General features: G+C 44.5%; 1 protein-coding gene across 1 annotated transcript in view; it reads left to right on the top strand.

The window, feature by feature from the left end:
- Positions 1–25,724, top strand: part of SUCLA2 (succinate-CoA ligase ADP-forming subunit beta) — a 730,522-nt gene that overhangs the window by 517,034 nt on the left and 187,764 nt on the right. The window lies entirely within an intron of this gene.

Raw genomic sequence — 25,724 nt, 5'->3', positions numbered from 1 at the left:
CTTGCAGGGCCTTATAGCTGGTCCTAATGCTATCTAATTACCTCCGCCTATCCTTAGCTTTGGGAATCTACCCAAATGTGATAACTGCAGCAGTGAAACACGAAGATGTGTACACTTACCATAAATGTAGATGTTCAAGTGTATTCACTGTTGCAGTCCTGGTTACCCTCCCTCTAGCTTCCTGACTTCTATTGACTCTACCACTATTCTTGTTTACTGTGCTTAAAGCTTTTTGGTGTATTTGCTTTTTTGTTGGAGATGTAGCCTTGTACATAATTGCTTCCCATTATGGAGGCACCTGACATCTGGGGCAAGAAAAATTGATGTAATGGCATCGGCTGCATGCTTTATACCCCTGACTACCTGACATCATGGAAGATGAGACAACAACCGACGCAGGACCCAAGACTTTGATAATCAGGCCGACTGAGGGCTACTGCAAGCAGATAACCCAAACGTGTTGACTGCAACACTGAAGACACTCTAACATCTACATTTATGGTAAGTGTACACAACTGTACTTTTCCCTCCCTCCATCCCCCTTTCTCTTCCTTTTTTCCTTGTTGTTCCCCTTTCTTTACAAGGGACATATTGGTATTTATTTTCCACTGGTGGGCTTCTTCCACCACAGCCTGGCCTCCTCCTACTTTGGGGGCTCCCGACAGGTTAGGGCAAGAAAAACTGATGTAATGGTGTTGGATGACTTTCTGTATACCACTGACGACCTGACATCCGTCCTCAAGCGACAGCGGCCGACGCAGAAATACTAAGTCTCTGGTATTTGGGCCAGCCGAGGGCTACCCTGGCAGGGATAACCCAAATGTGATGACTGCAACAGTGAATACACTCAAACATCTACATTTATGGTAAATGTATGCAATTGTACGTTCTTGGAGATTTTCTTCCTGAACCTCCTCTGGTAATGGACATCTCATTCCACTTGTAAACTAAAATGAAATAAACTTTATCCTTAGCAAGTCTGTACTTTGAGTCGTGTTTCAAAGATTCTTCATGTTTGCAGATTCATGATGGAATCATCACAGATCCAAGTAAGAAGTCCATGGCTTAACACAGTACAGATTTGACAAAATATGTTGTATGTTTACCTTATAAATTGCTTTGAGAGATGATGCTACACTGTATGAAGGTTTTTCTGTCTAGGCAGCTGAAGTGTTTGGCTGTGTATCCAATAAGGGACTGTTGCATAAACTCTTGTGGACCTAATCTTAAATGAATCTTTGATAACTTGGGACCACAATAGACTATGTAGTTGTACACACAAAGTAAGAATAAGAGGACTTCTAGCCTCACCATCGTGTGTTACTAGTGAGTTCCCCCAGGGCATCCAGTCAGCTGTCTATGAAAGTAAGTAATTAGTTAAGCACTGAAGTCATTGACAATAATCTGCTTTTATACTATGTTCTTCAAGCAATCGCCATCCCTTTTTACCAGTGGGGTCCCTTAAGGCAACCACTCCCTTATCCTATGAAAGTAAGTAATTAGTTCTGCAGTAGAAGTCGTCTGACAATCTTCTGATTTTATACTGTCTTTAGGCTTTTCTGTAAGCTTTGTACATAAGCTTTCAAACTCTGAAAGAATGTGCTTAACTTTCAGGTAGTTAAGGCAATCAAAATCAGACCTCTTCCTTTAATGCCTGCATAGCTTTACAAATATTCAGTAGAGTAATCCAAGAACACAACAGGTGAACTATAAAAACATAAAAGTAAAACACTTCTCCGAAAATGTCCACAACAACTTGCACTGTAAAACTATTAAGTACTTTCATTAATAAAATTAGCAGAACTTCCTCAGAGTTGCACGAAAATACATCACTTCCCGCTGTTCACATACAGATTTTTGGAGCCAAAAATGAAACCCAAATTTAAAGAGAAATGTACCATTAAAAACTACCTACTTCAATAATTTAATATTGACTGTAATAAGACAACTTTGGTAATAAAAACATTTATGTAGAGTAAGAGATTTCTTCTTCAAAATACATCCTATGGAAATTGCATTATTACCTGGGGTATTTGTAGCGTTGAGTAATCTACCAATAAAGTTCCCTTTCCTCCAAGAAAAGCCCTTACCCCCCCCCCCCAATTAGGGAACAAACCTTTTCCAGTACACGAAATTAAAATGTTCTAAAGTCAGTACAGACTACCAAAGAATGTCTGTGTACTGCATTTCTACCGTCCTTCGTATGGATAGTGTAAGTGTGGTGAGAGATCCTTTTCTTATGGGGCCCCTTGATTTTGCCTACATAAAATGCGAGATAGGTGACCCAAAGGGCCAAGTACACTACCCCTTTGGTATTACAATCATAACTCTCCTTATGTAAAATCACTCTAGGGAAGCCAGCAACCGAAAAATGGATACCTTGTAATATAAAGCTACACTGTTTACAAGCCCCACTTCAGTGAGGTGAGAAATCTCATGTGTTGCCTGTAGTCAGTTTGGCAGTGATGTCACACATGTTCAGATGCCTGAATAAAGCTGTAAAACTCATGTCTTTCTTTGTACTGAAGAAACAGTTTAGTACTGACCTTACCTTTCATGGGTGGCTCTGCTACTGTGCTACTTACAAGCACTCACAAAAAATAAGCATCTCCTCTTGTTGATGCTACTTTTGTTTCTTCTGTTTTAATCAGTACCCTCTCTGTAGCTTTGACATCTCTCTCTGCTGGTCACTCCTACACCTCCGGCTGTTTCAGTTTGTCAGTTGCTTCATGAATATACATTTCCTCAGCTCTAGCTTTAATTTCCATAGTTTGTGGATAAGTGAGGAATGTTTAAGCTGCTATTTTTCAGCATGCTACCTTCCTGCAGCCCCTGCCAGTGTGTTTCCAGGTGCAGTCAACTGAACTGTGACTGAACACTAGGCAGTTATTAATTTGTGTTTAGATTACTGTTTGAATTAAGGTGCTGACACGTTGGCATAGCCTTAAGAGCCCATTTTGCAACACATTGTTTAAAAAAACAATGCATTATTTTGTATATTTACAGTCTGAACGTAAAGATAAAACACACATTTTTGGTGGCAGAAGATTATTTTACAGACTGCAAGTCAGTTTACAGCATTGCACAGCATGAACTCGTACTATTGTTACATAAATGTGACAGGAGCTTTGGTCTCAGTGGACATCACTGACCAAGAGTTACATTTGCAAGTGGTAGTTGGCCTTAAGACAGTACAGTAGATGTGCACTACTGCTTCAGGATATGACCAGCACCTGCCACACCTAGGTAAGCACTGCACTCTGCAGCTGCAGAACAGAACAATAATCACTGGCAAACCAGAATGTCAAGCAATGCTAGTGGCACTTGTATCTCATGCAGTACCATTCTTTTGCATGGCATACAATGTGAATTCAGTAGAAATTAGTTCAGCACAGAACATATGTAAATAATTCCATTTGTTTAAGCAAAGCACCCCCTATTTTATAACCATCGGGATTTGTATAAAATAAATGGATTTCTTTACAACTGTTCTTCTGTGCTAGACTATTGTTTGCTGGCTTCCCAGGATTCCCCACCCTATGTCCTGTGCTTTTCATTGATCTCTTACCAACAGTAATTGAGGCTTGGCCAAGTTAAATTTGTATGGGTGCATGCGCACTTTTTCTCAGCTGTAAACGGTTATACCATTCTAGTGTCAGTGCCCACATTTACACCTGTATAGCAGCATGCTTAGACCAATGTAGCACACCATAACTATTCCGTCTTAAAATAAGCTGTGATATAATCCTTCGGTAGCTACAGCTGAAACAGTTACTGTTTGAAAGGCAGATGCCAACAGCTAATGGGTCAGCAGTTCTGCATATATACCCTTTATACTAATAAAATACAGTAAGTAAAATTAAACAACCTACTTCATAAGATGTATAACAAACATGTCTAAAAGTGTAAAGCAAAGGATTGAAACAGAGATGGCTTTTAGAAAAAACAATGTCTAGTTATTTTGGCTATTCTGCTAAGAGATTTAGTTTATGTTGGCTACCTTTTATGAGCATTTATCAATATAAGCTCACAGGCTATAATTTTCATATGCAAATTCTCAGTCCAGGACGTTCACTGTGCACATCTCAGAAAGCAGAGTCTACCTGCCACTGCTCAACCATTGCTTTGTGAGCTCAAAAAGGGTAATTCTGTATTAAGTTCTGTACTTCTTGTTTGTCTAGATTTTGAATGTAAGCTGTTTTTGAGAACAGTTTCGCACACTCTTAACTGCTGTCCAAATGAGTTGGCTTTATACAGGAAATACGTTTTGTAGCTGTGTAGGAGCAGTTTCAGTTTTCAAGATTTTATATATATATATATATATATATATATATATATATATATATATATATATATATATATACACACACAAATATAAAGATAGCTACATATTTTTGTATACTGCTTTGTAAACTGCACATTCTGTGATCTGCAGGATTTTCTGGAAGCAACATGTTGCATGCACCTTTTTACATTTTTAATTATATGTTATATTTAACTCAGATTAGTACAATCATTTATACATTTCACTTTTCACTGGTTCTGTTTGTAAGTTTCTGACAGGCTATCAAAGAGGGTGTAGCCCTTTCTCTGGCTCCCCTGCACCCGATTATTTTTTTCAGAAAATATTATTAATTTGGGACTTCTCTAGTCCTCTCTCAAACTCAACAATTTAGCCATCTCAGATTTTTCTTCCTTGCTACCATCTGATGTAAAAGATGTGTGTTTGTTAATAGTACAGCTATAAGAGGTAGGTCAGCCCTCTCCAACAAACCAGCCCATCTTTCCTTCACCTTTGACATAGCTGGTCTTAGGTGTGTACTAGGCTAATGGCCCTGGAGCCTTTACAATTCTAGCCCATAGGATTACCCCGGCATCGTGCTTACCCGACCTTCGTTCCCAGTGCCTCTGTCAAGTAGAGCCACTAGAGTGATCCCCTGGATGAATTTTCTGTTCCCCATCCACTCATCAAGATTTCTCTTGAGGGCCAGTGAGACGCTCCACTTGACATGTATGGGAAGTCTGTTCCATAGCATGGGCAGTCTGTGGGTTATGAACCTGTCCCTCCAGCTTGTTCTGTTGATTGTGGTAATGAGGTTGAGGTCTCTTGAGCGTGTAGTGCAGAGGGATTGGGATTTCTTTAGATGTAGTATTTCTAACAGAGCTGGTTCAGACATGGCTTTGTAAGTCAAGCAGAGATCATCTCTAAGTAGGTGATATGAGACAGAATAGTTGGAGTTTTTTGTGTCTGTCCATATAGGACAAGTGTTTAAGGCCTAAGATCCTCTTTGTGAGGTGTTTGTGCGGCCTCTCCAGTTGTTGTAGGTGTCTAGTGAGGTACATGACAAAAGGGGCATTGTACTCTGTGATTGGCCTAATGAGGGAAGAGTAGAGGGAGACTATGACCTTTCTTCCTGGATGCAAAACCCTTAGTAATGAGATGTGCCACATAGAAGGACTTTCTGACCACAGTGGCAACGTGGTGGTCAAAAGAGAGTTTGCTGTCAACCTGTGTTCCCAGATCTCTTATGACGCCTTCTGTGTTCAGTGGGCTACCATCGATGTGGTAATTCTTGGGAACCGGGTTTTTCACAAAGGGGGTAACGCCACATTTTTTGCCATTGCGCTTAAGGCCATGGTTCTGACAATGGCCATTGGTCTCAGTTAGACCTTTCTGTAGGATGTCAACATCACTTGGGGAGTTAATTATGGCTCTCAACTTGCAATCGTCTGCTAGAGCCTCTTCGTGTTGGCCTGGACTTTAGAGAAGTAGATACCAAACAGGAGAGGACCCAGGACCGAACCGTGTGGGACTCCACTCGTGACTGGTCGGCAGTCTGAATTGGAGTCAGCTACTTCCACACTGTGGGTTCTAGCTGTGAGGCTGTTTGCAACCCACCTAGTGATACAAGGGGTTGATGCCTAGCTTAGTAAGTTCTTCTATGATTCCTGAGTGGGGAATGGTATCAAAGGCCTTGGCCAGATCAAGGTAGGCTGCGTGAACAACCTTGCCTTCATCCACAGCTCTGGTGACTGACTCAAATAAGTTTACCAGGTTGAGGAGGCATGATCTACCCTTCACAAAACCAAACTGTATGGGATCCAGAGTTTGGAGGTTCCCTATGTCTTTGTTTATTAGGACCATGATGATGTGTTCCATAACTTTGCATATCAGACTTGTCAGGCTAATGGGGCGATAGTTCCCAGGGTCTGTAGTTGCTCTTCCTTTGTGGAGAGGTTGACTGTAGCAGTGCGCCATTCAGTAGGGACAAAGCCTGAGGTGAGGCTTTGATTGAACAGGGCTCACAGGTGAGGTGCCAGTTCACTCTGTAGTTCATGTAGAACACAGCCAGTGATATTGTCAGGTCCCATAGAAGCTGTATTCTTGACCTTGGACAGTACTGTTTTAACCTGTGCAGAAGTAATGCTGGGTGCCTGGCAATCTACTGGTATTGTGATTGGCCCTTTGGTGGGGGAGAGAGGGGTAAAGTTGTCGCTGAATCTTTCAGCCAGTATATTGGCAATATCTGTTGGCTCAGTATAGGAGGTGCCATTGTGCAACAGCTTTGAGAAAATCTAGGTATTGCCGTGGAGATTATTTACATAACTATAGAAGGCCTTGTGGTTGTCATTACTATCTGCTGCAATTCTGTTTTCATAGCTAGCTTTAGAGGATTTGATGAGGAATCTCAACTTTTTGTTGAGGTTGATAAGGGAGTTTTTCCAGTCTTTGGACTTCATCTGATTTCTCATCAGTTTCTTCCTTCTGTTGTAGAGTTTATGGCAGAGGACCACCAGATTGGCTTCCTGTTTTTGGAGACTAATGTCTTGGATGTTCTTCATGTTTCACTGTTCCAGTCATTACATTTGGGTTATCTGCTTGCAGGTAGCCCTCAGTCGGCTGATTATCAAAGTCTTGGGTCCTGTGTCTGTTGCTGTCATCTTCCATGATGTCAGGTAGTCAGGGTTATAAAGCATGCAGCCGATGCCATTACATCAGTCTTTCTTGCCGTGTGGTGCCCGAAGCAGAAGCCGTTCATAAGTGCCAGTTGGCAGACTCCTGAAATTTTCGTTTTTGATATTCAGATCCGAAGTCTTCAACTAAGCTAATTGTCCCATTGGGGATCCCTTTTCTTGCTCTAAACCGGTCAGTAAAAGTTAACAATTGTATTTCTTGTGAAAAGCAAAAATACCTCCGGAAGATTTTCATTCGTACTGCATTCCTTGCCTATGCCCAGACCACGACGTACCTCGCTGTCAGTTATGTGCCTTATTCAAACCACAAACTGTTCATTGTCAATTCATTTTCGCATCTACATATTTTGCTACTCGGTTCAATTATCCAGAAATGGCATCGGTAAGCCACCCGACTACCGACATTCCAAAAAAACGCAAAGATAAAGACGGAGACAGACCACATAGGTCCAAAGCTGCCGACGGCACTTCTCCTGAGCTAGTTGCCAGTTCGCTGGTACTCAATGATGTGCTTTCGTAGCTCCTAATACCCACTACTTCAGATTCACAGGCCTCTACTGAGACCCATTTGGAGTCTGGTATGCCGCGAGATGCTTCTTCAACTGTGGACCCTGTGGATGTCTCTATCTTGGATGGGTCCGGAGCCACTGTGCAGGCACCGGCTTCTGAGGGTGTACATTCAGGCCTACTGACTTACATATTAAACCAACACCATCTTCTTCTTCAAGACCTAAAACTCGATCCATGCTTAGAAAACCGATGCCTAGACCGCATGGTCAGGCCCTTCTGCTTAAAAAAACAAATGATAAGAATGGCTAAAGACCTTATTATGCTAATCAGGGGAAGCCACCCTTCTCCCTCTGAGACCTAGAACTGATTTTCCTTCTGAATCTTCTGATCAAGATTCTGAAATTTGTTTTCTCTGATGACCAGGAGTTACCCTAATCTACCTTTGAGGATTCTGATGCAGAGGACTCCATTCCCTCCGCTTCCCCTCCAGAGGATTTCTCTTTTGGTGAAACTTTGCATACTCTTAGGGAGCATTTCCACTGGGAAAGCCAGGATTACTCGGACTCCAAAAAGAGGCTTATGGAATTTTTACTCCTACCTCAATACAGGCTTTTAGGTATCCCTCCTGTACTGGATATTGTAGATGATACCTTCTTGGAATCTAGCCTGGCCCCTGACACTTTACCTCCGGCTCCATGCAAACCTGACTCTCACAAGTTCCTCTTTAAGAATCCTATTGCGGATCCTGAGACCATTTCACAGGGACCCAAAGGCAGTAAGGCTACTACTGCCAAAAACCCTACCCCCTCTGATAGAGATTCCAGGGCCTGGACAGATGGGATAAGAAGGTATACACTTCTGCAACTTTGGCCATTAGGGCCTTAAACTGCCAGTTTCGTATGTTTAAGTATCAGCAACATATCATTGGATTGCTTAAACAGAAAATGATAATTCCTGACTGTTCTGAAAATAGATTTACAGGATTTAATGCATTCTGCTGAACAAGTTAGAAAACATAATTTGCAATGTGGTTTTGATTCATTAGAGGCATCTTGCAGGGCCGCTGTCACTGGGTCTGTACTTAGAAGGCATGCTTGGCTTAAGGAGTAATCTTTGCCTGATCATGTTGAAGCTAAATTACTGGATGCTGCCTTAAACCAAGACCGCCTGTTTGACAACAAAGCAGAAGCAGTACTTAAAAAGATGGAGGAAAAAGCTAAATCTATGCAAGCTGTTAAAGATTTCCTGCAAGTACAGCCTCCCAGATTTAGTAGGCACTGGCCTGCTTAGAATTGGTCATTTCCTGCCTCTTCCAGGCCTTCTCAGTCCAAACCCGAAACCAGCAGAATACCCAGGCTTTCAGTCCCAAGGTACTCACAGGCCTCAGCAGTGGGGGGCTCCCACCTCCAAAGTTGGGTGTAGTAAGACACCCCCCTATGGTAAACTGTCACAATACTTAACTTTAAACTTTCCAAGCTCTGCTCAACTGACTGTTCCTTTAGGGGGAAAGATCACCCTGTATGCAAAAAACTGGGACCTCGTTACCCAAGACAAATAGGTTTTAAATATAGTTTCCCAAGAATACAGATTTCACTTCCACTCCTTACCAACCCCAAGCGGTTGTCCAGACCTACCCCCAAATCAGTGGGCTGAGGCTCAAAAGCAAGTTCTCTCTCTTCTAAGCATCAGGGCTATTCAACCTGTCCCAGAAGAAGAATGGGGGCAAGGTTTCTACTCAAGACCTTTCCTGGTACCCAGAAAAGACCATTCCTGGCGTCCTATCCTGGACCTGTCTATCCTAAACAAATTTTGGGTAATCCCAAAATGCAAAATGCTAACTCTTCATCATCTGCTTCCTGTGCTAGGCAAAAATGCCTGGTTGGCAACACTGGATTTAAAGGAAGCCTACCTGCACATCACAATAAGGGAATCTTGCAGAAGATACCTACGCTTCAGAGCAGGCTACATGCACTTTCAGATCTCTGCACTGCCCTTTGGCTTATCTACTGCGCCCAAGGTATTAACAAATTGCCTAGCTCCAGTCATTGCATTTTGCAGGCAAAGAAATATTCAGATATACCCATACGTGGACGATTGTCTAATTCAGGCAGAAAGCCAGGACATACTATTAAATCATCTGGCATATGTAAAGAAATTACTAACTTCTCTGGGGTACACCATAAATGAAAAGAAATCACATCTAGTGTCCTGCCAACAAATTGTATTCCTGGGAGCAAGCTTGACTACAGCTTCCCAGATGGCCTACCTCACGCCAGCGAAACAAGTTCATTTGACATTCTACTTCAAGCTGCTGGCCACAAAGACCCAGCTTTCTGCAAGGAAAATACTGCAAGCCCTGGGGTTCATGGCCTCTTGCATTCTACTAATTCCATATGCAAGACTGCATATGAGGAAACTACAATGGCATCTAAATAGCCTGTGGTGTCAACATTCTCAGGACCTAGAATCAGGGATTCCTATCATACCTTGTCTAAAGACAGAGTTCCTTTGGTGGGCAGAGGCCTGCCACCAAATCAAGGGACTGCCATTTCACTCTACCCCCTGCTGCCCAAACCCTAACAACAGATGCATCAGACTTTGCATCGGGGATTCACTTGGCAGGGCAGTGCATTCAGGGCAAATGGAACCAGAGTCAAATGCACCTGCATATCAATCAAAAAGAAATGTTAGCTGTACAGAATGCTCTGACAGCCTTCAAGGACTACATTCTTCCAGGACAATTATTGGTAAAGACTGACAACACCACAGTTATGTGGTACATAAACAAGCAGGGGGAGCCCACTCATACCCTCTCTGCAGACTAGCCATGGCTCTGTGGAACACAGTCTTGAGTTACCAAGTACACCTACAAGCTCAATTCCTGCCAGGCAAGCAAAATACACTGGCAGACGACGTAAGCAGAAATCTCATGGACCCACACGAGTGGAAACTGGAACCAAAGATATTCAACATTTTGAGAAACAAATGGACGGAGCCCAGAAATAGACCTGTTTGCCTCCCATTAAAACTATCAGTTGGACAAATTCTGCACAAGGACTCCCACCAGACAAAGCTTGGAATGTGGATGCCCTGTCCTTCACCTGAAAAAACCTATCCATTTATGCCTTTCCCCCTCTGCCTCTCCTTTCCAAAGTGCTACTAAAGATCAAACAGGGCAATACTTATTGCACCAGACGGGCCACGCCAACACTGGTACCCCCTCTTGCACAGTGCATCACTTCTGGAACCATAGCACCTGCCTCAGACCCCTGCCCTGCTGTCCCAGCAGGAGGGCCAGATTCTGCATCCACAGCTTCAAACCCTGAACCTTGCAGTCTGGCTAATTAGATGATCTCTCAGTTACCATCCCTCAGTAAGCAAGTGATGGATGTCATTCTGGAGGCAAGGAGGCCTACTACTAGAAAATCCTATACTGAAAAATGGAAAAGATTCTGTTCCTGGAGTCAAACATGGGATGGACACATCTGTGCCCAATTTACTGCACATTCTTCAATACTCAACTGAGATGCTTCACAAGGGCCTTTCCTTTTCTTCCATCAAAATTCATACCTCGGCCATTTCAGCTAATTATAATAGAGAACCGCCCCTCTTCTCTCATCCACTGCTGAAGCAATTCCTCAGAGGGGCCCAAAACTTCCACCCGGGAGACCCCTTACTCCAGCCTGGGACCTTATCTTTGAATTGGAAAAGCTCACTCTACCTCCCTTTGAGCCAGCTGCAAATGCAGAGTTAAAATTCCTTTCTTGGAAATCAGCCTGCCTTCTAACCATCACTTCAGCAAGAATGGTGTCTGAATTACAGGCCTCATGGCAGTGGAGCATTTCAACATCTTTCATGCGGACAGGGTGTCCATCAGGACCAATCCCTCCTTTATGCCCAAGGTGGTATCTAGTGTGGCCCTTAACCGGTCCATTCATTTGCCAACCTTTTTTTCTAATACACAGAACAAAGGAGAACAAATACTGCACTCCTTGGACGTGCACAGGCAACTTAAATTTTACTTGGACATTACTAAGCCTGTCAAGAAATCTGAACAGCTGCTGGTTGCATTTGCTGCAGGGGCAGAGGGGAGGGCCATTTCAAAGCAAACCATTTCTAAGTGGATAGGCCATTGCATTCATTTCTGCTATAAGCACCATGGAAAACCTACCCCACAGGGGATAAGACCACATTCAACCAGGGCTGCATCTACCTCTACAGCCTTTCTCAGAGGTGTCCCTACCAGGGGCATCCTAGTAGCTGCTACCTGGAGTTCTGTACATACCTTCACCAAGCATTGCCATTTGCCAATTTTTTTTCTAAATCCAGAGCTGATTTTGCTACTGCAGTCGTGCAGGACCTTATAGCTGGTCCTAATGCTATCTAATTGCTTCCTCCCTTCCTTAGCTGTGGGAATCTACCCAGATGTAATGACTGCAACAGTGAAACACGAAGAACATAGTACAGTTGTGTACACACCATAAATGTAGATGTTCGAGTGTATTCACTGTTGCAGTCCTGGTTTACCCTCCCTCCAGCCCCCTGACTTCTATTGACTATATCTCTATTCTTGCTTACTATGCTTAAAGCTTTCTGGTGTATTTGCTTTTTGTTGGAGGTGTAACCTTGTATACAATTGCTTCCCATTATGGGGGCACCTGACATCTTGGGCAAGAAAAACTGATGTAATGGCGTCGGCTGCATGCTTTATACCCCTGACTACCTGACATCATGGAAGATGAGACAGCAGGACCCAAGACTTTGATAATCAGGCTGACATAGGGCTACCTGCAAGCAGATAACCCAAATGTAATGACTGCAACAGTGAAAACACTCTTAACATCTACATTATTGTAAGTGTACACAACTGTACTTTCTATTGGGTATGGTGAGAGCCATGCATTTGTGTATGTGTTTTTACAGGGCATTAGTGTAGGATTCTGCGGTCATGCTGCTGTTCTCCATTTGCATGGGTGCCGTGAAGTTAGCCACTTCTGTGTTTAGGAGCCCAAAGTTAGCATTGGAGAAGATGTCCTTCAAGGATGCATCTGCAGTCCTTACATATGGGTTGTCCTGCCTCAAGCAGCCCCTCGGTCGGCCGGATTCCAAAGTCTGGGTCCGGCATCGGCTGATGTCGCCCCCATCCCGATGTCAGAGCGCCTGGGATATAAAAGCGTCAGCCGACTCCATCTTCCTCAGTCTTTCTTGCCACGCGGTGCCCGAAGCAGAAGCAGTTCGCAAGTGCCGGTTGGCCAGCTCCTGTGATTTCAGCTAACCGAAGACTTCAAAAAGCTAGCCGTTGGGGACTCTTTCTTGCCTCAGCCGATGTCAGATCAAACGGTTAAAGTTAATTGTTTATCTTGTGGGAAACCAATACCTCATAAGGATTTCCACTCTTACTGCCTACCCTGCCTAGGCCCAGACCACGACGTCTCAGCCTGTGCAGCCTGTGCTTCTTTCAATAGACGCACTCTTAGGCGTCGGGCGGAGTTTGCAGAGGAATTTTTTGGGGAAAAATATTGTTACAATATGCCGTCGGAGATTCCGACTCCTCATTTACCCAAAAAACGGAAGGACAAGGACCGACATAGTTTCTCCAAACTAAAGGGGTGGCGTAAGCCACAAAACTATGGGCTAGGCTTATAAATGCCCTCGGGCAGATAGCCTAGTATGAACCTATGACACACGCGGTCCGTGGTTTCGGCCGAAACCACGCCCAGGCCTACCGCGAGTGTCTCTGTCTCTGCCGAACCCGAATCCTCAGTGCTTCCGACCGAAGATACTGCACAACTGACAACCTCGGCCCCGGAGGCCACCTCTGAGTCGGTCATAGAATTTCCTACTGAAACCGGTGCTCTGGAAATATCCGACACCATTTCTCTGGATAAGACTACTCCAGTACGTGGGGCAGCCAGGCCTCCTGTATCCATGTCCATTAAGGCATTTACACGTGCTAAAGCTGCTAAACAGCCAAAATCTCTCCCTCCCAAGGATATTCCTCAGGGATCCTCTACCGGTTCACAGATTTTATGTTTAGCTGAGGACCTTATTTCCCTAATTAGGGGCTCTCAGCCACATCCGGACAGGGGCTCTCATCCTCCTCAAGACAAAAGGCCCAGGGTTGACCAGACAGATCCCCAGTCTTCTGATGAGGCCTCAGATGATTCTGCCCTATCAGACTACCAGGAGGAGGCCTTTACGGCCTACGAGGATTCTGATGCAGAGGAATCTATACCTTCGGCCTCCCCTCCTGAAGAGTTGTCCTTTGGGGAGACCCTCCAGTCCATGAGAGAGCATTTCAAATGGCAGGGCCAGGAATTCTCTGACTCCAGGAAGAGATTAAGAACTTTTTTGCATTTACCTCAGCATAGACCTTTGGCTATTCCTCCTGTTTTAAATGTCATTGATGATGTGTACTCTGAGTCTAGTATTTCCCCTGACTCCCTTCCTCCGGCTCCTGTCAAACCCGATAGGTACTACAGGGTCCCGGACACACATCATTTCCTTTACAAGGGCCACTCTGCTGACCCAGAAACTATTTCCCAGGGCCCTAAAGGGGTTGCAACCACCACTACTAAGAACCCACTCCCTTCTGAAAGGGAGTCCAGGGCTTTAGAGAGATGGGGTAAAAAGGTGTATACTTCTTCCACTCTTTCTATGAGGGCATTAAATTGTCAATTCCATATGATACAGTACCAAGAGTATTTGTTAGATGAATTGCATAAAAAACTTTCTTCACCTGAACCCCTAGATCGCAAGGCACTTCAGGATCTGGTACATAACTCCCAGCAGGTTAGCAACCATTTCTTGCAGTGTGGTTATGATGCATTGGAAGTTTCATGTAGGTCAGCAATGACAGCTGCAGTCATACGTAGACATGCTTGGCTGAAGGAACAAACACTATGCTCCGCTGAAAAAGCAAAAGTTATTTGGCTCCACGGCTGAAGAGGTTTTAAAGAAATTTGAGGAAAAGGCTAAATCAGTACAAACAGTCAAAGATTTCCTACAGGTCCAACCACCAAGATTCAGCAGAAATTGGCCTTCTAAGAATTGGTCCTTTCTGGACACAGACAGATTTCAAAGAGGCAGAAACAGGCGTGCCAGAGTTAGAGGGCAAGCTCGAGGCTCCTACAGAGGACGTCAATGGCAGCCTCCTAACCAGAGAGGTACTGCAGGACCAACAACTACTACACAAGGACCATCTCAATGACTTGACTATGACCCCGCCAACCAGGGCTCAATTGGAAGCACCTTTGGGCGGAGAGCTATCTTTATTCTCAAAAAATTGGCACAGTATTACAAAGGACAAATGGATACTGCAAATAATAGACAAAGGATACAGATTCCATTTTCATACATTACCAAAAAGACAAGGCATGCCAAACCTGCCACCAAACCAAAGGGCAGAGGCTTTCAAACAAATTTCCAAGCTACAAATGAAAGCAATAGAAAGAACAAGGCCAAGGATTTTATTCCAGACTATTCCTTGTTCCAAGGAAAGAAAAGCAATGGAGGCCAATACTGGACTTGTCCGCACTGAATACTTACCTCATCTTGCCAAAATTCAAGATGCTGACCTTACAGCAACTCCTTCCCATGCTGGGCAAGGGGTCCTGGCTGGTAACTCTAGACCTCAAGGAGGCATACCTGCATGTCCCTATCAGACAAAGTTGCAGAAGACACCTCAGATTTCTTGCAGGTTCAGAGCATTATCAATTCTCAGCATTGCTATTTGGCTTATCTACTGCGCCCAGAGTATTCACGAAATGCCTGGCATCAGTAGTTGCACATTGCAGACTTCAGGGGATTCAAATTTACCCATACCTGGACGACTGCCTCATACAAGCGGACAGCCAGCAAACACTGGTAGAACACTTCGACTATGTCATCCGACTACTACAGGCTTTGGGATACACAGTCAACATTCAGAAATCAAGACTTGTTTCATCCCATCGAATAATTTTCCTGGGTGCAAAACTGGATACAAACACCCAGATGGCTTTTCTCACAGAAGAAAAACAAGCACAACTACCAGATTATTTCAGAAATCTGACAACACAAACCCAGCTAACTGCAAGGAAGATCCTGCAGGCCCTGGGATTCATGGCATCTTGCATTCTTCTGATTCCACAAGCAAGGCTGCATATGAGGAAACTACAATGGTACCTAAGGAGTCTATGGTCTCAGCACAGTCACAGTCTAGAAACTTTGATCCCCCTCATTCCATGCCTTCAGAAGGAATTCCTGTGGTGGGCAAAAGCAAGCCAGTCAAACATGGGCCTGCCTTTCAGCAAGCCACATATCAGCCAAACCATTACAACGGATGCCTCAGACCATGGATGGGGAGCTCACATGGAGGGCAGATGCATTCAAGGGCAATGGACACAAAAAGAATTGCATCTGCACATCAACCAAAAGGAAATACTGGCAGTGATACATTCCATCGAGGCCTTCAAGCTCTTCCTGCACCAAGGTTACCTGTTAATAAAGACAGACAATACCACAGTTATGTGGTACATAAACAAGCAAGGAGGTACCCATTCATACCCTCTTTGCAGGCTGGCAATGAATCTGTGGGAACTTTCCCTAAAACTCACTATAGAACTACAATCCCAGTTCGTACCAGGAAAAGACAATGTACTGGCGGACAGCCTGAGAAGAAACATCATGGATCCACACGAATGGATGTTGTACCCAGATATCTTTCTCCAGATAACACATGCATGGGGAACACCGGACATAGATCTTTTTGCCTCCCACCACAACCATCAACTGAGGAAATTCTGCACAAGGACATACCATCCTCAAGCATGGAAAGTGGGCGCCCTCTCCTTCAACTGGAATACTCTAACAGTATATGCATTCCCACCTCTTCCATTAATGACCAAGGTCTTACTGAAGATCAGGACAGAGCAACCAAAAGTAATTTTGATAGCCCCGGACTGGCCAAGACAACACTGGTACCCACTGTTAAGGAGCTTGTCACGCATGAAACATTGGCCTCTACCACAATGGCCACTTCTTCTGACACAGCACAATTACAAGACTCTGCACTCCAGTCTAAAAACCTTGCAGCTGACAGCCTGGAGAATACCTTGACTCCTCGCCAGGATAAACTATCCAAGAGGGTACAGGATATCATCATGGAAGCTCGGCGGCCTTCCACAAGAAAAGTATATTCAGCAAAATGGAAAAGATTTCGTACCTGGAACACCGCAAAGGGTCTAGATCCGACAATCATGAGCATTCCACATATTCTAGAATACTTGGCTGAAATGCTCCATAATGGCCTTTCTTATTCCTCCATAAAGATTCATGCTTCAGTAATTTCAGCAGAGTACAACACTGACCCACCTGTATTCTCTCATCCTCTGCTAAGACAGTTTCTAAGAGGGATAAAAAAAAAATCAACCCTCCAAGGAAACCACCAGTGCCTACATGGGACCTTAACTTCATGTTGGAAAAATTAACTCTTCCTCCCTTTGAACCAGCAGCGTCTTCAGAACTACAATTCCTGTCTTGGAAGACTGCCTTCCTCCTGGCCATAACCTCAGCGAGAAGAGTATCTGAGTTACAGGCCCTCATGGCAGTTCAGCCATTTCTCATTTTTCATCAGGACAGAGTCTCTTTGAGAACCAATCCTTCATGCCGAAGGTGGTATCCAGGGTTTCACTGAACCAAGCTATTCACCTGCCTACCTTCTTTTCAAATCCACAAAATAAAGGAGAGAAACTTCTGCATACTTTGGACATCCACAGACAGTTGCGATACTACTTGGACAGAACTAAGACTTACAGAAAAACTGACCAACTCTTTGTAGCATATGCTGCTGGTGTACAAGGAAAAGCAATTTCCAAACAGACAATTTCAAAATGGATAGGAAATTGCATTCGGTTCTGTTACTCCTTTCATGGAAAAGCTGTGCCAGATAACATTAGGCCTCATTCCACCAGAGCAACAGCCACCTCAACAGCCTTCTTAAGAGGGGTGGCTACAAAGGACATTTTAGAAGCTGCTACATGGAGCTCCGTGTATACATTTTCCAAGCATTACAATTTGCCCTTATATTCCAGATCCAGAGCAGGCTTTGCTACTGCAGTCCTGCAGGGCATGTTAGCTACACCATCCTTTTCTTAGGTCCTACCTCCCCCAGCTTGGCTATGGTATTCTACCCATATGTAAGGACTGCAGATGCATCCTTGAAGGACATAGTACAGTTTTGTACCTACCATAAATGTAGATGTCCGATAGGTATGCATCTGCAGTCAGGTTTTCCCTCCCTCCTACCCCTCTGTGGTATATTTTGGATACCTATCCCTCTTTTTAGCTAGCTGGGGATATCGTTTATGGTGTATTTGTTTTTTATTGCTGTGCATGTTTGGAATTTTTTCATTTCTCCAAATTTAGCCTTACTGAGGGCAACTGGCATCTGGGGCAAGAAAAACTGAGGAAGATGGTGTCGGCTGACGCTTTTATATCCCAGGTGCTCTGACGTCGGGATGGGGGCGACATCAGCTGACGCCGGACCCAGACTTTGGAATCCGGCTGACCGAGGGGCTACCTGAGGCAGGACAACCCATATGTAAGGACTGCAGATGCATACCTATCGGACATCTACATTTATGGTAGGTACAAAACTGTACTTTTTTCATGGTGGTTACCTTTGCAGGGGTGGGGGGTGGGAGGGATGTGGATTTCCAAGGTGATTACTTTGTGGTAGGATCTAACCAGGGAGGTGTTGATTATTGGTACAGAGCAACGGTCACCCATGTTAGTAATGACCAGGTCAAGGATGTTGCTACCTCTAGTGGGGGTAAGAATGAGCTGGTTCAGGGCATTGGAATTAATGAATTCCGGGAAACGTTGGGCAAGTGTATTGGTACATGAGTTGTTTTCCCAGTTAATGGAGGGGTAGTTGAAGTCACCCGGTATGAGAGTGTTAGGTTGGACCCCAATATTCTCCATGGTGCTTAGGAACATGGATTATGAGTCTTGGGTCATGGTTGGGATCCTATAGCAGGCTACGACCTGAATCGCTGTGTTAGCCAGTGTTAGCTGCACCTGAAGTATCTCTGATGTGTCATGTTGGGCTACCAGTCTGGAGGTTTGCACATCCTTTATGAATATGGAAACACCACCACCTTTGGAGCTTCAGTCAAAGTTCTGGGTCCAAAAGGTGTGGAATGAGTTATAGCCTGGTAGTGCAGGGGTGCTATCTGCTGCCTTGAACCAGGTCTCTGTTACAGCACAAATGTCAATGTTCTCCATTTTAAGGAGTGCTTCGAACGAGTGCATTTTGAGATTTAGACTTCTAGAGTTGAGCAGCATGACCCTCAGGTTGCATTTTTTTTGTAACTGTAAGGGTGGTAATTTGGTCTTTGGAACACCACCTAAAAAAGGCACTATAGGGGTGGCAAGAGCCTTGGCCAGTATCCGGAATCCCAGGGGTGACAGATGCAGGCCATCTGTGGCAAAGCGTCTAGGTCTGTCTGTCGTGTCATCCCAGACAGATACTGGATCCTCTTAGAATGACACCAGAAACTTAGCCAATTGTTGAAATCTGTCATTTTATGCATGTACTGTGGTATCATTCTGGGTGATGGTAGGAGGCTGCTCAGGGCTGGGGTCATCCCCGTCTGGGCTGCATAATCCGAGAGTTCCTCCATGTCTCTCTTCATGTAGTTCAGGGAGGTATAACTCTGGCCATTCACACCCAGATGTACAATGTCAGAGTCATATTTGTACCTGTTGTTGAGGGACTGGAGTGCGTGCATTATGTGGCGGATCCTGGCAACTGATAGGCAGCTGACTGTTACTTTCTCCTTATTCAACCTAGTGAGTGGGCCATCAGTGTGCCTCACTATTGAGTCACCTGTGGCTAGTGTGTTGGGCATGCTCTTTTGTCTTAGGGGCTGTGGTTGAGTGGCACACTGTTTAGGAGAGATGTTCTTCGTGTTTCACTGTTGCAGTCATTACACTTGGGTTATCCTGCTGGCAGGGTACCCTCAGTCGACCTGATTTCCAAAGTCTAGGTCAGGCGGTTGCTGTCGCCAGAGCACCAGGGGTATAAAAGATGCAGCCGATGCCATTTTCTTCAGTCTTTCTTGCTGTGCAGTGCCTGAAGCATAAGCAGTTCGCAAGTGCTGGTCGGCCGACTTCTGAGATTTTCGTGTTTGAATTTCAGATCCAAAGTCTTCTTCAAAAAGCTAAGTACCCCATTGGGGAAACTCTTTTGTTGCTCCAGACCGATGTCAGAAAAAGTTAATTGTATTTCTTGTGGGAAGCAAATACCTCATAAGGGCTTTCATTCTTACTGTATTCCTTGCCTAGGCCCTGACCACGACATTGCTAGTTGTCGGTTTTGTGCTAGATTTAACCAACGCACTATTAAGCGTCGGTACGATTTTGCATTACACTATTTTGGCAGAAGGTTTAATTATACGATGTCGTCAGATAGCCATCCGACTACCGGAATTCACAAGAAACGCAAAGAAAAAGAAATGGACAAGCATCCAAGGTCCAAAACCGATGAGGCTTCTTCTAAGCCAGTCGCCGGTTCTCAGTGAGGCGCCTTCGCAGCCCCTGATGCCCGCTACTTTAGACCCACAGGCCACTACCAACTCCTACGTGGAGTCGACTAGGCCGCTGGAAGATCAAAGTATTGGATCTTCGGAGACTATTCCCTCAGATGGGTGCTGAGCAGGCATCGGCTTCTGAGGGTGTTTTCAGACCTACTCAATTATACATTAAAACGACTTCAGCTTCAAAGGCAAAGACTAAAGCACCTTTAAAGACAAAGAAACAAATACAACAGCCTCATGGACAGGCCTCCATGCCCAAAAAACAGATGCTCAAAATGGCCGAAGACCTAATTACTTTGATCAGGGGTTCCCATCCCCCACCTGATAAAAGGCCTAGGCAAGAGACAGAATATGAATCTTCAGATCAGGTTTCCATTTCATCTGATGCCTCTTCTGATCATGAATACTTAATTCCTCCCTATGAGGATTCTGATGCTGAAGAATCTATCTCTTCAGCCTCTCCTCCTGAGGATTACTCTTTTGGGGAAACCTTGCATACCATGAGGGAACATTTTCACTGGGAGAGCCAAGATTTTTCAGAATCTAAGAAAAGGCTCAGAGACTTCCTTTTACTACCACAATACTACCACCCTAGCTATTCCACTTGTGTTAGACATTGTAGATGATGTATTTTCAGAGTCCAGTCTGACCCCTGACTCCTTACCTCCAGCTCCTGTTAAGCCGGACAGATACTACAGGGCTCCTGACTCTCATAAATTCCTTTTCAAAAACCCTGCTGCTGACCCAGAAACTATCTCTCAGGATCCCAAAGGGGTCAATGCTTCCACTGCAAAAAAAACCCTATCCCCTCAGACAGGGATTCTAGGGCACTGGACAGATGGGGAAAAAAGATTTACACTTCTGCTACCTTGGCTATAAGAGCTTTAAATTGTCAGTTTCATTTGCTCAAATATCAGCAATATATTATGTCACTGCTTAAACAGAAAATGTTGATAAATTCTGAATGTGCAGAAAACAAAGAAATGCAGGATTTATTGCATGCAGCTGAACAAGTTGGAAAGCATACTTTGCAATGTGGTTTTGATTCTTTGGAGGCCTCCTGCAGGGCCGCTGTTACAGGTTCTGTCATCAGGAGGCATGCTTGTATAAAGGAACAAAATTTGCTTGATAATGTCAAAGCAAAATTATTCGATGCTCCATTACAGCATGATACTTTGTTTGGTGTTAAAGAAAATGGAGGACAAAGCAAAATCTATACAAACGGTTAAGGATTTCTTACAGGTACAGCCACCTAGATTTAGCAGACACTGGCCTACAAAGAATTGGTCCTTTCCAGTGTCAGACAGACCACAAAGGGGCAGATACAGATGCCCAAGAGGCAGATCCCAACCCCAAGGTTCGTACAGGTCTAAACAATGGGGTGCTTCTACCTCCAAAAGTGGAGAAGACAAGTCACAGCCATACAGGAAACAGTCCCAATGACTTCCCCCTGCCTGCACCAAGCACTTATCTTCTGGCAGCACCTTTAGGGGGAAAACTAGCACTTTTTTCTCAAAATTGGCATATAATAACCCAGGACAAATGGGTCCTAGACATAGTGTCACAAGGCTACAAGTTTCACTTCCACACCCTGCCAAGGACAAACGGTTGGCCAAACCCGCCAAAACATCAATGGGCAGAGGCACAAAAGCATGCCTCATCCCTCGTGGTCATGAGGGCCATTCAACAAGTACCAGAGCAAGAGCAGGGACAAGGATTTTATTCAAGACTTTTATTGGTCCCAAGAAAGGACAAGACCTGGAGACCAATACTGGACCTATCTATTCTAAACACATTTCTGGATATACCAAAATTCAAAATGTTGACTCTACAGCAACTTCTGCCCATGCTGGGCAAGAAAGCTTGGCTAGTGACTTTAGACCTAAAAGAGGCATACTTGCATGTCCCAATCAGACCAACATGCAGAAGATACCTCACATTCAAAGCTGGATCAATGCACTACCAATTCTTTGCACTGCCCTTTGGCTTATCTACTGCGCCCAGGGTCTTCACAAAGTGCCTGACACAAATAATTGCATTCTGCAGACAGAGGAATACAAATATATCCTTACTTTGATGACTGCCTCATTCAAGCAGAGAACAAGGACATTCTACTACAGCATCTGGCGTTTGTAAAGAGATTTCTAACAGACCTAGGGTACACAGTCAACGGAAAGAAATCAAAATTAGTACCCTCTCAAGAGATAATATTCCTGGGTGCAAGCTTAAATACAACTGCCCAGATGGCTTATCTCACGCCAGACAAACGACTACCTATTTCAACCTGTTAGCAACAAAGGCCCAGTTATCTGCAAGAAAAATTCTGCAGGCTTTGGGCTTCATGGCATCCTGCATTTTACTAATTCCATATGCGAGACTGCATATGAGGAAACTTCAATGGTACCTAAAAAGTGTTTGGACTCAACATTGCCACAGTCTGGAGACAATAATTATACTCATTCCCTGCCTGCAACAGGAGTTTTGATGGAGGGCGAAGGCTTGTCACCAGAACAAGGGGCAGCCATTCATTTTACCCCGAGCCAGGCAAACAGTAAGAACGGATGCATCAGATTATGCCTGGGGAGCCCACATGGCAGGAAGGTGTATTCAAGGCACATGGTCCGCAAACCAAATGCATCTACATATCAATCAAAAAGAGATGCTAGCTGTTCAGAATGCCCTGACAACCTTCAAGGATCTACTTCATCTGGGACCACTACTGATAAAGACAGACAACACCATGGTCATGTGGTATGTAAACAAGCAGGGAGGCACTCATTCCTACCCCCTTTGCAGACTAGCCATGACTTTGTGGGACACAGCATTGACTTACCAAGTACATCTGCAGGCACAATTCCTGCCAGAAAGATAAATACTCTGACAGATGAACTAAGCAGGAACCTCATGGATCCGCATGAGTGGAAATTGGATCCACAAGTCTTCAGCATGATAACAAGGAAATGGGGATGCCCAGAGATGGATCTATTTGCCTCTCCTCACAACTACCAACTAAAAAGATTCTGCACAAGGACTTATCACAAGCAAGCATGGAAAGTGGACGCCCTATCTTTCAGCTGGAAAAACGTAGCAGTATATGCCTTTCCTCCACTGCCTCTCCTCCCCAAGGTACTCCTAAAGGTCAGACAAGAGAAGCCAAAAATGAGACTGATTGCCCCAGACTGGCCCCGCCAGTACTGGTATCCAATTCTAAGGAACTTGTCTCAATGCCCGGCTTGGACCTTGCCTCAGATACCTCATCTACTATCCCAACAAGACAATCAGATCCTGCACAGGCAGCTAAAGACCTTAAATCTGGCAGCATGGCAGATAATGTAGTCCTACAAAACGTGCCTCTCACTAAAGCTGTGATGGATGTCATTTTGGAGGCCAGAAGGCCTAGTACCAGAAAATCTTATGCTGGAAAATGGAAGAGATTCTGTGGTTGGAACCAGGCACAAGGAATTGACACAGCTGTACCAAATATTCCTCAGATTTTGCAATACTTAACTGAGGTGCTGGACAAAGGCCTATCCTTTTCATCAATTAAAATTCATGCCTCTGCCATTTCGGCTCATTACAATACAAAGCCACCACTCTTTTCTCATCCTTTAAGGCAGTACCTCAGAGGAGCCAAAAACTTAAGGCCTCCAAGGAGATCACCAATACCTGCCTGGGACCTCAATTATGTCTTGTAAAAACTCACCCTTCCTCCTTTTGAGCCAGCCGCTACAGCTGATATAAAGTTTTTATCTTGGAAAACAGCTCTGCTCCTAGCAATAACTTCTGCAAGACGAGTCTCGGAGCTACAGGCACTCATGGCTGTGGAACCTGTTATTGTTTTTTATCCAGACAGGGTTTCTCTGAGGACAAACCCGACATTCATGCCTAAGGTAGTGTCTGGTGTGGCCGTTAGCCAAGCTATTCATCTGCCTACTTTCTATCCAAACCCACAGAATAAGGGGGAGAGAATTTTGCATTCTTTGGACATAGACAGCTACGCTTTTACTTGAAAAGAACCAAAGCTTTCAGAAAGACGGAGCTACTACTAGTGGCATATGCTGCAGGATCACAAGGAAAGGCTATCTCAAAGCAGAATATTTCTAAATGGATAGGCCACTGCATTCGGTTCTGCTATTCACAACATGGCAAGCCAGTGCCTAAGGGCATTAGGCTACATTCAACCAGAGCAGCAGCCACTTCAGCAGCCTTCCTCGGGGAAGTACCAACCAAAGACATTTAGAGGCTGCTACCTGGAGTTCAGTGCACACCTTTACAAAGCACTGTCATTTACCTCTCTACTCTAAATCCAGGGCAGGCTTTGCCACTGCAGTTCTGCAGGCCCTCATAGCCACCCCTAATCCTATATTAGCTCCAGCCTCCCAACCATACCTTTGGGATTCAACCCAAGTGTAATGACTGCAACAGTGAAACACGAAGAACATAGTACAGTTGTGTGCACTTAGCATAAATGTAGATGTTAGAGTGTATTCACTGTTGCAGTCCAGGTTACCCACCCACCGTCCCCCATTTCTTTGCTGGAACTTATCTGCACTTCTCTAATCTATACAACCTATCTGGTGTTTTTGCTTGTAGATGAAGGTATAATATATTTTGGTGCATGCTGGTTTTATTGGTATATATTTCTTTTTAGCCTACCCTTTTGGGGCGCCTGACATCTGGGGCAAGAAAAACTGAAGAAAATGGCATCGGCTGCATCTTTTATACCCCTGGCGCTCTGACGTCAGGGAAGAGACAACAGCAACTGACGTCAGGGAAGAGAGAACAGCAACTGACGCCGGACCTAGTATTTGGAATTCAGGCCGACTGAGGGTAGCCTGCCAGCAGGATAACCCAAGTGTAATGACTGCACCAGTGAATACACTCGAACATCTACATTTATGGTAAGTGTACACAACTGTACTTTGTGTGTCCTCATGATTAGTGTTGTGTTGTGGTGGTCGAGTGCATTTCTGCCTTGGAGGTCTCTGCTGTTTGTGTAGATTTTTATTGAGAGCCTCTGCGAAGGTGGGTGTGTGGTTTGTGTTTTTATGTGAAGTCAGTGCTGGTGTGTGTTCTGGAGAGCTATGTGTTCCATGTGGTGTGTGGTGCAAGTGTTGACCTTTTCCTCTGGACCAGCTATTCCGGTCTTCACTGCAGAGTGCATGGCTTCCAGTTTGGATATATAAGTGCATCTCTCGCAAGTCTGAGTGTTGGGAGGCAAGAGGATGGGGTTGTCAGTGTACATGAGGCAGTTGCTGCATTGCCTCAGGATGCCCAAGCTCACCAGGCTAATAGGAGAAAGCACAGGGAACTGACCTTTAGACATTCCTGGAGGGTGGGCATTAATAATAAGTACTGGAGCTGTTTCCTTGTAGAAGTTTTAGTGCTGGTAGCACTGTTGTGTGCTACAATAATTGCTACAAGAAGTCTGGTAAAGTGCTAGACTATTAAGGGCAAGAATTTCTTTATTCTCTGCTTTGCTGATTGATTGGTGCACTTTATCTTTACCACGTTGTATAAAAGTCTGGATAGAGTGATGGAAAGGGGAAAGTGCTTAGCAGCCTGGAAACATTTATTTGTTGAGTGGTCCTAACATCTGCAACATCAGTCTCGCTGCTGGAGTGTATGTGCCTACCTATTACAGATCTGTTATGGTAA

The sequence above is a fragment of the Protopterus annectens genome, chromosome 5.part0, assembly GCF_019279795.1.
Source record: "Protopterus annectens isolate FY-2018-M chromosome 5.part0, PAN1.0, whole genome shotgun sequence".
Classification (NCBI taxonomy): Eukaryota; Metazoa; Chordata; order Ceratodontiformes; family Protopteridae; genus Protopterus; species Protopterus annectens.
This window is presented reverse-complemented; position numbering and strand designations above follow the sequence as displayed.